Raw genomic sequence first — 13,239 nt, 5'->3', positions numbered from 1 at the left:
GACTTGGGGTAAAATACTGATCTAAACCAGAGGGAATAATACTTACCCCATAAAAATAATAACAAAATTTACAGAATTATTGTTGTGCCTTGGCTTAAAAGTGAAATTGCACTGTTAATTTTTCTACTATCCCTGTTTCTCGTTTAGAGTTTAGATTTTATAGTTGAAGTATGGAATAATTAAATTTTTTTACAAATATCAAATTAAAAAGGTTGTACATTATATTATAAATTGTTAGATAACTAGATTATTATATTTAACAGTTATAATATCAAACTAAAATGTTAGATAACGCACGCTCAGTTGACCTTTATTACACATAAGATCAAATTTCAATCTTTATTAGATAAAAATGCCGTGTTTAATATATTATACCTAATTTGTTTATCTTCAGTTTTTTACACATTTTTTTTTTGTAAATACAGTAAATGACCCAAGATACAGAAGATGGGCTTGAGATCTTGGGCCCATTAAATTTCTGCCGATAAGATAGATTGTACAAATATTAAAAATTATCTGATTTTGACCAAAAATGGAGGATTTTTTTTTTGTGGACCAAAAATGCTTAAGACAAACTCTTTTTGTTGCAAAAACCAAAGAGTCTCTTTTTTATTTCTATTTTTGGGAAACAAATAAACTTCTGCTAAGTTACGCACCTTTTTTGTGGTCAACCATCTGTTTTATTGCTTGATGGGGCGTGTGGTCCCCTTTGCCACCAGCCCTTGTTTGCTTGCTGCCTCTGCAGTGTGTTACTATGGACCATTAATAAAAGAGATAACTATTAGACCAAAAGACTAAAGGGCCTACGTTTGACCCATAAATGGAAAAAAAACTTTAATATAAAAAATAAGTTTAATTATATTTTTAATTCTCATACTTTAATACTCTAAGAGTAGGTATAGTTTTGATTTCAATAATTTTAATTGCTTGCATTTTTTAATTATTTAGGTTGAGTTATTTGTTTTCAAAATTTATCTAATAATTAAAAAAAATATAATATATCATTAATTTATAAAAAATTATAAAGAAAGAGATATATAAAACAATCAAATCAAAATTATAAAAAATTAATTATATTTTATACATTTTTATTTAAATATTTTTTTATTAATTTATATTTTTACTATTATTAAACTCAGTTTAAGTAAACTTCTAGAGGAGTTCTTATAACAAAAAAAATAATATAAAAATAAATAATTTTTTTAATAAGTTAAAAACAATTTATACTTATTTTTTTTAGAAGTTAGGAAAAAATTATTTAAATTTTTATAAAATTTGAAAAAATATGTTATTTTTAATTTATAAGAGAATTTTTATTTATTTTTTATAGTAATTTTTTTATAAAGGCTTTTTTAGAAGTTGGGCCTTATTCTCTAAATTTTTCCTTTTTCAAGTTGCACTAAACTTTAATTTTGTTCTAACAAATCAATAAACTTTATCCTTTTTTAAATTAGTCTGTTCTACTAAGTTAAAATTAAATTACTAACAAGAAGTTTTTTTTATAATTTATTTACCATAAATTTTAGTAATTTATTTATCTATTTTATAAATTTTTCAAATACTAAAACATAATAAAATTTATAATTTTTTTAAAAACCAAATAAAGACTATTAATTGTTGTTGATTAATTTCTTTATTTTTTTGGTTTTTTAAAATCATAAATTTGTTATGTTTTAATTTTTGAATAAAGAAATTGTTAAAAAAATTGAATATATGAGGTTAAAGTTAACGAATGGTTAAATTTTTTTATAATTAGTAATTTAACTCTAATTTTACGAGAAAATTTAAGAATGAATTGAAATAAAGTTCAAAATTAATTGGGATAAGATTAAAGTTGAAGATATTTATTAACAAATAAAAAAAAAGGGATTGAATAATTTTTTTTAGAATTTAAAAATGTCCTCACATCTTTAAGTCACAGATACGGGTCATTTTAGTCATTTCAGATACTGACTTTCACATATTTTTAAAAAATGTTCAACGTTTGAAGTTTTTACAAATTAATAAATTTTTTCTAGGTTACGAAAAATTAGCATGTCATATCATTAAATTTTCAAACATGAATTTGAAGATTCCATAAAAAACAAACAAGTACTGAGAACTTCAAATCTATGATCGATAATTATACATTTTGAACAAATATGAAATTGAGACATGCTTATGTAAGCAAAAAATTCAACTAGATGTGAAACTACTACAATGCTTCAATGCTTAAGCATCGAAAGCTTCCCTAATTGGTTAAGTATCCAAGTGACTTGATTCCAGGTAAGCACCGACTATCCTATCTTTTTCAGTGGTAATTTTGCTTTGTTCTTTCCTTTCCATCAATTATTAAAATAAATATTAAAATCAATATGTTGGGCCAATTATTTTTAAAAAATGATTGCTTGTTGAAAAATCGTAGTCCACTTGTCTTTATTGGTGTAAAAAATTGTCGTTATGTTTGTTCTTACGAGCCTAAAATGATTCGTTTAACATTGTTTAGAGGAATTATTTTTAAAAAATGAATTTTTTTTGTATAATATTAGAAATTAGAGGAAGATACCATTCTATGATCGGGGTCTCTTGCAGTTTTAACGCGAACTTATTAGCCTTACAGTTAGTTCATTTTTTGCACTTTCATTTTGAGCAAAGATTTCTTAATTAAGTGAAAGTGCAAAATGCACTAATGGTAGAGTGTAGTGATTGTAATAAACAGTGAGAGGTTAAATTAAGATGATTATTTCAAATTTGACTGCTAAACATGATGGTGTTAACTAACAAACCTCCGTCCTGAAAAGATCCAAATATTGTAGGATCTTACTCTGGATAGGTGGCAATGTTGTAACCAAAGAAACGGCAAGTGGGATTGTGAGGCTTGATGGCAATTAAATGATGATGCATCCACTGAATATGATTCAGACTCCACACTCTTTCTGCAGCCACAGCCCACAGTAGCACAAACCTTAGGATATATACATCAATTCAATTATGTCCTTGCTGGGCAACCACCTTTTGTAAAGGTTGGATTACAAAAGGAATATTATGGCCCAGTGCCATGTTCACTTCCCTCTTCTCTAAGGTCCCCAGTTATGCTACTCATCTTACCTGTTTTCAAGCATCTTTAATGTTCAATAACACTTCATTAGATATTTTCTCCTTTTTAAATGATATATCAATTTTACAATGTTGACTTGTTTTAAAATATATATTACTTTGAGAAATTCAAAAGATTACTTACTCCTTCTCATGTCATTTATGACATCCTTTTTACTGAGTCACACAAATTAAAAAAATTATTACAATTAGTTAATGTAATATTTTTTTTAAAATAATTGTAACATTATACGTTTACCTTTTTTAAAGTTAAAATTTATTATCATTTTCATCAATAAGAAGTTAAAAAGATTTAATATTATGAAAAATAAATATAAAAAATAATTAATTTTCTAAAACTTTGTAAAGAATCTTATATTAAAGATCACTAAAATGTTTTAAATGGATTGTAAAAATTATTTTCTTAAAAATATTTTAGTCATTAATATATCACATATTTGATTAATTTATAATTAAGGATAATTTTTATATTTTGTATTGGATAAAATGTGAAATAGGCAATAAAAAGTAGTAAAAAAAAATAGAGAACAATAAATTAATAAATAAATAATAAAATACTTTATTTATATAAATATAATATAAAAAATCATCAAGCACATCTATCAACCGGTAAGAAGTAAATAAAATACTTTATTTGTATAATTAAATTGTATTAGCCTAATTAAATAATATAAAATAATAAATAAAATTTTCTATTAAAAATATGAACCAAAATAATTTTTTTGGTTTACTTTATTACTGAATATTAATCTTATATAACTTCACACAAGTAGTTTAATAATATAAAAATTCAATACATATATATGCAGGTAGAGGGCAGGGTGGGTATTTAGATACACATACCCGTACCAATCCCCATTAAAATTTGCATACTTGTACCCATGTAACAGATAAATGCCCTACTTGTTATGGATAAATTTTGTGGGTGCCAATTGAATACTTTACCCGTTTCCATCCCTAGTAAGAAACTATAAAATCTATCAATTTAATTTTAAAAATTTATTCTATGCTCATATATTTTGTCTCAATCCTTTTTTGTTGTTGATTATATCAATTTTTTTAACATTAATATATATTTTACTCTTCTATATTTATCAAGATATTATATATATATATATATATATATATATATATATATATTTGCAACACAAAATTATAAATTTATTTTAAAATAAAATATCTATTTGTTTCATGACTTATAATTAGTTAAATCAAATCTTAAGTGATGTTGATACATATACTTAGAGTTGTCAAAATGGGTGACCATACCTAGCTTAGGCTTATTTAGTCTAAGGTAAAAGTAGACTTGCATTTTTACTGCTCAAGCTTTACCTTATGCGTGCTCCGAGCTTCTACAAGCTGGATTGACAGTCTAAATAATATTTTTTTTGTTATTTTCTTTTTTCTATTTTTGTAATATGCCTTTTTTTTACTATTTTTGTAACAAAAGACCATTATTTTCTATTTTCTATTTTTGTAATAGGCAATTTTAGGCTATTTTTGTAACAACTTAATTGGCCACTCATTTTTTTTGGGTCCAATTTTTGTATTAGACTATTTTTTAGTTTTTTTTTTAAGTTATAACATGCCACTGGTTCTTTTTTTTGTAACAGTCATTTTTTTTAATTTCTATACACAATAAATTTACAAAAATATAAATAAGTTCACAATTAAACAAAGTTTCAAAGACAAAAAGTCTATACACATAATTAGTCTACTAAAATATGTTCCCTTTTAAACTTCCTAAAACTTAGCATTTAATCTCAATATATATATATAAGGCTGCTTGAGCTTGCATGGACCATACTGGTTAAAGCCCTATCAAATACCGGGCTTATTTGGATTGGAAAAAATGGTCCAAAGTAATTTCGAATCTTATTGTTTAGAGTTCAATCTCGCCCATTTAACAAATTTTTTTGGCCTAGTTTATCAGGTCGACTCATTTTGCCGGTTCTTACATGTACTAGGATCAATTTGATTTTGTATGTTGTGTTATTATTGTCTAAAAAATATAGCTTATTCTTTTTACATTCATCAATTTTGTATGGATAGAAAGTTGTTATGTTAAAAGGTGCACTCATTCATTTCATGTATAAATTAAATCATTTATAAATATACAAAAGAAAAACCTATTTACTTGCTCCTAGCTAAATTATCGTCTCCATTTACAACATTTTGTCAAGGATCTTAAATATTTGAATGAAATTAGATTGTTCACATTTAAAATATTTAAAAAAATAAAATAAAATTAGAACTATTAATAGTTAAAAATGTACACGATACATACAAGACCCATAAGACGTAAGAGAATTTTTTTTACTTTTTCTTAAAGTAAATCCACGTTTGCTAAACGACAAAGTAAATAAGCCCTTATTTTATACCAAAGATGAAAATCATTGTGAGTAAAACGTGAGCTTAACTTTAAGGTAAATATTAATCAAGGTACTTGCAACATTAATTAAGAAATTTAAATTTTTATTATTATAAAATATAGCAATGCCCTTTCTTTATCATTTTCAGTGTATCTTCAATATGACTTTTAATAATTTTTATTTACTTACTATTTTTTTTAATCAATGCTAAGAGAGGGCTTATATGGATTATAATATGCTATTGTAATTTTTTATAATAAAGAGGGAAATAACAAGAGAAGATCAACAAACATAAACTAAGATGAATGATATAACGATGAAAATTAAAAAATTATTGTAATAATTGTGTAAAAAATTATTATTATTATTATTATTATTATTATTATTATTATTATTTTAAATTTGATTTTAATATTTCTTTTTTGCTATTAGAGGGGTGATAGATGCTAAGTCGCTATCAAAACAATTAAGTTTTGTTAAGAATTTTGCAATATAGAGCTCAAACTAGATCAATTCACAGAAACACATCTTCAGTTAAATTCAATTTTAGGTTTTTAAAAGAATAAAGTAAGATTTTGGGATTTTGAAAACTACGAATTAATTAAATTAAATTACAAAAAAATTTAAATTGAGTAAAAATAGATTAAAAAAAATAATCCACAAAATACTAAATGTGTGTAACTCCAATTATCACAATATCTAAAAATTTTAATCTGAGTTTGAACGTTTACCTAATTCAATTATTAATTCAATCAAATAACTTAATTGAACTAGATCATAGATCAAATCAAATATCAATCAAATCCTAATTTAAATTCTAATAACATAAAATTTAATCATTATCGTAATACACAAATTTGAGATTAAAGAAAAATAAAATAAACTAGGAGCAATTTGGCTTAGAACTCCAATAAGATGTACAATGTTTGGATTCTATGAATTAAACGGGAGGTTTATCCTTCCATTGAAGCACTTAACCCATGTGAGAATAAGAAGAGAATGAGAGAATTTGAGAGAAAGTAAAAATAAGGATTCTTATTTCGGCCAAATCTCAAAAACTCAAAGTGTCTAATCGCACACCCTTAATTTAGAACCTTATCAGTCTATTTATAGGTTTTAATTAGAGTAAATTAAGCTGACAAAATTTGGGACTCAATAATATCTAAAAGCAAAAATACAATTATTAAATAACAAGGGTCCCAATGCAATCCCGCAACAATATTTAGCAAATCTATCTCAACTTAAAAAAATCATAAAAAATAAAAAATAATTTCAAATTCAGCGATTCATATATGCATTTTAAATCCCTAAATGTGTAGAATCCAATGCAACTGGAATAAGCCAAAAACAATATTTGTAGACAAAGTTATGGCCAAAAGAGTAGTAAAAAATCACAATAACCAAAAATACGAAATTAAAGCATTTATTTGTAATAAGTCCAATTTATTCAAATAAGTAGAAAATGGTAAAAACTATAAAAATAAAGCATATTAAAAGTGTTTAGAAATCAAAATAAAACTCTAAATAAAAACTTAAAATATGTTACATTAAGGGGGCTTAAAAGCCCAATAACAAACAATCAAACTAGCCAACATGTAAAGGCAGCCAAAAGTGGCTAGAATCTAAACTAAGGAAATGTAGAAGAGAAGAAGGAGGATCCCTAATGTAACGTCCCAAATTTTGGTAATATTAATTATTATAATTATATATATATATATATATGTATATATTCATATATGTGTTGATTTATTTGATAATGATGTTTATGTGTATTAAGTACATGGATGTGTGTGTGTATATATGTGTATGCATGACTGGTTGAGGAGAAAATGGGCTAAGTGCAGGGCGTGATATTGGACTGTTCTCGCTATAGTAAGAGGATGGGAGGAAAGATCAAAACTGTCGCTTTCTCGCTGTAGCGAGAGACGTCTCGCTGTAGTGACAGAGCGACAGTTTGAGGTACATTTCTGGGTGCAGTCTCGTTGTAGCGAGAGGGTATCGCTGTAGCGAGATTTTGTAGAAATCAAATGCAATTTCATCTGAGATTTTCACTGTGGCAACAGAGGGCGTCGTTGCAGCGAAAATTTCTTGCTGTAGCGAGAGTATCGCGATTTGAGGGGTTTTAAAAGGGGGTTTAGGGATTTGAGATTCATTTCTCAAATTTTCTCTCAAATCTCTTCAATCCTCTCGACCCAAAACTCTATTCCACCGATTAATTGCCTCCAAAGCTGTTTGGGAGCTTGATTGAATAAATGTGGGCCCGAGGGTCGTGTAATATAGATGAATATTGGCTATGTGCCGTGTAATTTGAAATGAATGTGGGCCTAGTGCCGTGTATTTGAATGCAATGTGGGTTATGTGTCGTGTGTAAGTATGATTATCGCATGCGTGAATGGAATATATGTATGTGAATGAGCGTGTTAGCGCCGTTGTAATATGCTGTGAATAGTTCAGCGATACACTGGGGGTGTGAAAGATGAGAATAGTAGAAATACCTTGGGAAAGAGGGAGTGGTGGTGACACCGACTATAGAACGGGTGCACTACGGGCCACACACTCTCTTCCTGACTAGAACTCTGCCCACTATCTTTGCTGAGCGACCCGTGATTACCCATGTGGTATCCGTGAGGCAGGGGTAGCCGGCGACCATTCATGGTGTAAATCTGTGATCATAGTGCCGCAGTGAGTGTGGCTAGCGTGCATATGCATGGGTTTGTGTAATGTACTTATGGATGTGAAATGCTACCGATGTCGTGAGCACATCTGTGTTAAATTGACATGAGCTGTGTGACTATGCTGCCTGTGATTGTGTTTGTTTAATGTAGTGGAAATGTGTTGGAGGTGAGATTTTATGCTGACTGTGTGTTTCTAGGTAGTGTAGAGTACTCACCTTTACATTTATTTTTCAGGTAATCAAGACGATCAGCACCGGACTCAGTGAAGGGACGGATGGATTTCTATAGGACATAGAATTTATTTTGAAAATGTTGTACTTGAACTAGTCTTGTAGTAGTTATTTGATATTAATTTGTAACCCATCCCTTGTTTTGAAGTAATTTATGAAAAAAATTGGTTATTTTAATTTGCGAAATTATTATTAAATTAAAATTAAAATTAAGTTGTTACACTTAAATTGAGAGAAGGGAGTGGAGCTCAAGGCCTAACTTGGCAAGGGAATCAACACAATGGTTAGCTTCTCTACAAAAATGAGAAAATCTAACAAACTCAATAGCTTTAAGAGCATCCCTAATATTACAAAGAAGAGAAGATAGAGGATGAGAGGGGAGTTGAATATTTAGCACCAAAGCAATTGCATCTTTAGAATCACTCTCTATCAAAATGGTAGGGATTCTTAGTTGAACAGCTAGTTAGATGCCCAAGAAGATACCTTATAATTTAGCTGATAGGGGATTGCAAAGGTCCAGGCTACTGCAAGATCCTTTAATGAACTTGCCATGATTGTTCCGGATTAATCCACCATAAGTAGTAGCTCCATTGGTCCTTGATACAGCCCCATACACATTCAATTTAAGCTGGTCAGCAGAAGGAGGAAACCACTTAGTCATGCCATTGTAAGAAACTATATGAGAATGAGGACTAGAATAAGACCTACTACAACAAGAAAGTAGATAGCATCAGATTGGAAATTCCTAGCTAAAATAAGAGCATAGACAACATAATTCTAAAAAAACAAGGTGGTTTTTGTCTTTCCAAATGAACCAAATTACAAGTCCAAATAACACAGGCTAGTTATAGAAATTCTTAATGCAAGATCTGAAAAGATTAGACTGCAGCCAGTGAAAGACACTAGAACTGAAAAACTGCACCCAGTGATTAGAGAAAATAAAATGATCTCAAACTTTTCTAGCAAAATCACAGTCTCTTATATTATGCATGATAGTTTCAGGACCATCCCTACACCTAGGACACATAGAGGAATTGATCATTCTTCTATTAAATCTTTCTTCATTAGTAAATAATTTTTCAGAAGCAATTTTCCACAAGAGAAAAACAGCCTTAGGAGGGCCCTTCCAACTCCAAATTAATTTGAACAAGTCAAAATTTGAATTATGATTGCTAATAGAAGTATCTAACAATTGGTAAGCAGATTTTAAGTGGAAAAGTCCATTGCTTGAGAGATTTTAGAAAGCCACATCAGGCTCTCTGGTCTTAGCAGGGTGGGGAAGTAAAGAGATATACTTTCCTATTTGCTCAGGCAGAAAGGTAGATATTTTCCTAAACTCCTAGCCATTTTGGCTAGCATATAGAGCAATAGGGGAGTCAAGATCAAGGTCAGTAACAAGAATAGTAGCATAATTAATCAGGTTATTAGTATGGAAAACCCAATTATCAGTCCAAAACTTAATAAACATATCATCTCTAATAAGCCATTCCAAAACTGTTTTTCATTTTTCGTTTTCCAATTCATTTTTGTTTTGATTGCTTTCATTTGCCTTTCTTCAATTTTTAGGTTCAATTCGTGTTCGTTTTAATTATTTTTACCTACGTTCATTTTGATTTACGTTAGTTTTTCCTTGATTCATTTTTGTTTTTGTTTCCTAGATTTAATTTGAATTCTGGTTTAATTTGTTTATTTAATTAAATTTCAATTTAATTTATTTTACTGCATTTTTTGGGTTTAATTTAATTCTCTGTTTAAATTCTTAAAAACCATAAAACCCCATATTCTAACCACTGTTGCATGTTTAAAAATTAGAAACAGAATGAATTTGTGTCCTTGTGAGATGACCTAGGTTTGCTCCCTATATTGTAAAATTATTTGAGGAATCTAGTTTTGTTTGAAACTATTACGACATGGTTGTCAGTCCTTGCACAAAATTTTTACTTCTTCACCTTTCTTAAAGGTTCTGGAGAGATCCAAGACCATATACCACCATTTTCTCTCATATTAAACTCTCATAAACTTAGATTTCTCACTAGATCTAAGATTCTATGTCTATTCTAAAGGATTTAAAATAAGTTTTCATAAGTTTGAAGTTATATTTACTGTTCATTTCTCTTGTTCTTCTCTTTCTTATAGATAATTGATGACATCTTAGGAGAAACTTCGTTATAAAGTTAAATCTTCGGTAGATCTTATCATAAAATAAATAATATTTGGTAGATCTGGTGTGAATTGTTGAGGTAAGGGAAACTTACTTTAACTATTAAACAATGTTTAGAACGATTTTGTCAGATCTCTTGGATAAAAACTATTTTTTATGCTATAACTGCTATTAATTAATTTAAAAGCTGAGATTTAGCTGAAATATTATGAATTATTTTAGCTGAGCTATTGAGAATATGATATTATCTATGCTGCATCATGCTGAGATATATGTCTTGCATCATTATAGAGTCAAGTTACACGTTTAGGTAGGTAGACGTGTAACGATAGAGCATGTTGAGCTGTGTTGTGCTGTCTGGATCCAAATATCAGAATAGGTCACTCCCAGACCAGCTTAGTTCCTTCTGGATTATTTAAGCTATGAAACCAGTTGGAATCATTTTCATGCTGTACATTAGATGGGCTGGGAATGCATGGTGTTGTTGCTGGAGTAATATTTTGCTCTATATATGTGATTTTTCTTTTGTAAGCTCACCCTTACATTTCTGTCTCTGCTGCTGTGTGCATATGTACTACGATGATTGTACGATGGTACGTGAGTAGAAGTAGCAGATGTTGTATCTACTTCATAAACTGAGGGGCCAGTGGAAAAGTGTTAGAAGACTGCAGTCGAGTAATTTTGTATTAAAGTCATTTTCTTTATATTTTGAGACTTCATATAGAGGGAGTTATGTAGTATAATTTTGTGTATTTTGAGTATTATGAACTAAATGTAATATTATGTTATTTTGTTGGATATTTGTTGTAAGGAGCTTTGTTTTATTTTGAATGAAAAGTGAATTTTATACTTATATTTTCTATTATTTATCTATCTTAAATAAGTAAGTGGTGTAGAAATAATGTTCTCGGTTCCTTATAAAAAGGCATCGTGACAAACATTATGTGCCTCGCTTAAGTGAGATTGGGACGTGTAGATTTGGGCATTCTGGAGTGATTTTGCTCAAGAGATTAGATAAGACCGCTCCAACTGTTCGCTCGCTAAGGAAAAATGTAGCTTGCTCAGGTGAGTTGTCTCTCGCTCAAGCAAAAATAGCAGAAAACTGAGTGGTTTCACTGTCTAACTTTCTTGTCCAAGCGAGGGTTGGCTCACTTAAGTAAGAGCGCGCAGATCTAAAGAAATATTTAAGGAACCCAGCATAGAAAAACATTCATTTTCTCACAAGCAAACTTTTCCCTCCTATTTTCTTTCTGTTTTTTCACCTTCTTCCCTTAGGAAAAATCTTCTTGAAGCTGAACTTCTTCCCAATTCAAGTGGGAACACCTACTGAGTGCGGATCTAGGTGAGTTCCTGAGACTTGGTTCTCTTCTCAAAGGTTTCTATTTTGTAATAATAAAGAGATCTGAGGCCTTGAGTGTTGTTTTTCTCTTTGGAACTCATGAAGGTTTCGATCTAAGAAAACCCGTTTTAGGTAAAGGGAGCTTACCTGATATGGCCTTATTCATTTACTAGTTGCTGAGATATCTATATGTATAGTTTTTTTTTAAGCTAAGAATGAACTAATGTATAGACTAATTCTAAGGTAGAACACCAAGTATCTATGTGATGAATTGTAAAAGTTGGATTTTTGTGTTGAGACATGTTATGCTGAAATATTTAATCAAGACTGTGAAATGCTTAACATGTACTGCGAACCTTATATACTAAAATAAATGGATATGTGCTGATACGATGCTATAACAAAAGTTGTAAATGTTGAGCAATTGTTGTATACCACTAAATATTGTTGAGTTGTTAAATACATAATTGTGGATTAGCTCTATTATCATGAAATATTTTAGAGTCTAGTTACATGATTAGGTAGGGTAGGCATGTGTCAATTAGATAACATGCTGAATTGTACTGTGCTATATATCTAGATCCAGATGTTAAGATGGATCGCTCCTAGACTGAAAATTTGTAGGTTCCTTTTGGATTATTGTGATTGTGAAACCAGTTGGAATTGAGCTGTTGTATTTTCTATTATATGGACTGCTGCGTTATGTGTTGAGAAATATTGAAATAATAAGCTATATAAACTTTCATATTCACATTCTACTTTTTATGACCGTGATTGTTATTTCGTAAATCCACTTTTGTATTTTGTTTATCTTAGTATGTGTGCATTTTGCAATAATTGTACGGTGGTATGTGAGTAAATGTGATAAGTAATGCGTCTACTTATCATGCTACGAGGTCTGACTGAAGAATATTAGAGTTATCGTACTTTGAGAAGATTGTAACTTTAAATATTTGTTAGTCTAGATCTTAACGATAAGTCTAAATTATTTAGCTATAATTTTCAAAGAAATGTAATTATTGCCTATAAATTATATTTTGAGCTCTATATAGAACAACTGTTATAAATATATATACTTATAATCATATTTTGAGTTATATAAAAATACCCTTAAACTCTATTGCGAGCTATAATGTGTGATATTATTAATCCTATATAAAAAAGAGTTGTGATATCCTTTGAAGTCATTGCATTAGTAAAAGTGAAACCCTTCCAATTTTTGCTTTGTTTTGTAGCACTTTAACGTTGTATGATAAAAAGGAATTGACGCCTTGCATTGAAAAATATCTCCTCCTCCTTGTCGCATTCAGCCACTCCCACCAAACAATGAATGAACCGTTCTTTCAATATTCCTCGCTCTAGAAGG

The sequence above is a fragment of the Abrus precatorius genome, unplaced genomic scaffold (genome assembly GCF_003935025.1).
Source record: "Abrus precatorius isolate BTA unplaced genomic scaffold, Abrus_2018 Scaffold10, whole genome shotgun sequence".
Taxonomy (NCBI): domain Eukaryota; kingdom Viridiplantae; phylum Streptophyta; class Magnoliopsida; order Fabales; family Fabaceae; genus Abrus; species Abrus precatorius.
Note: the sequence above shows the minus strand (reverse complement) of the source record.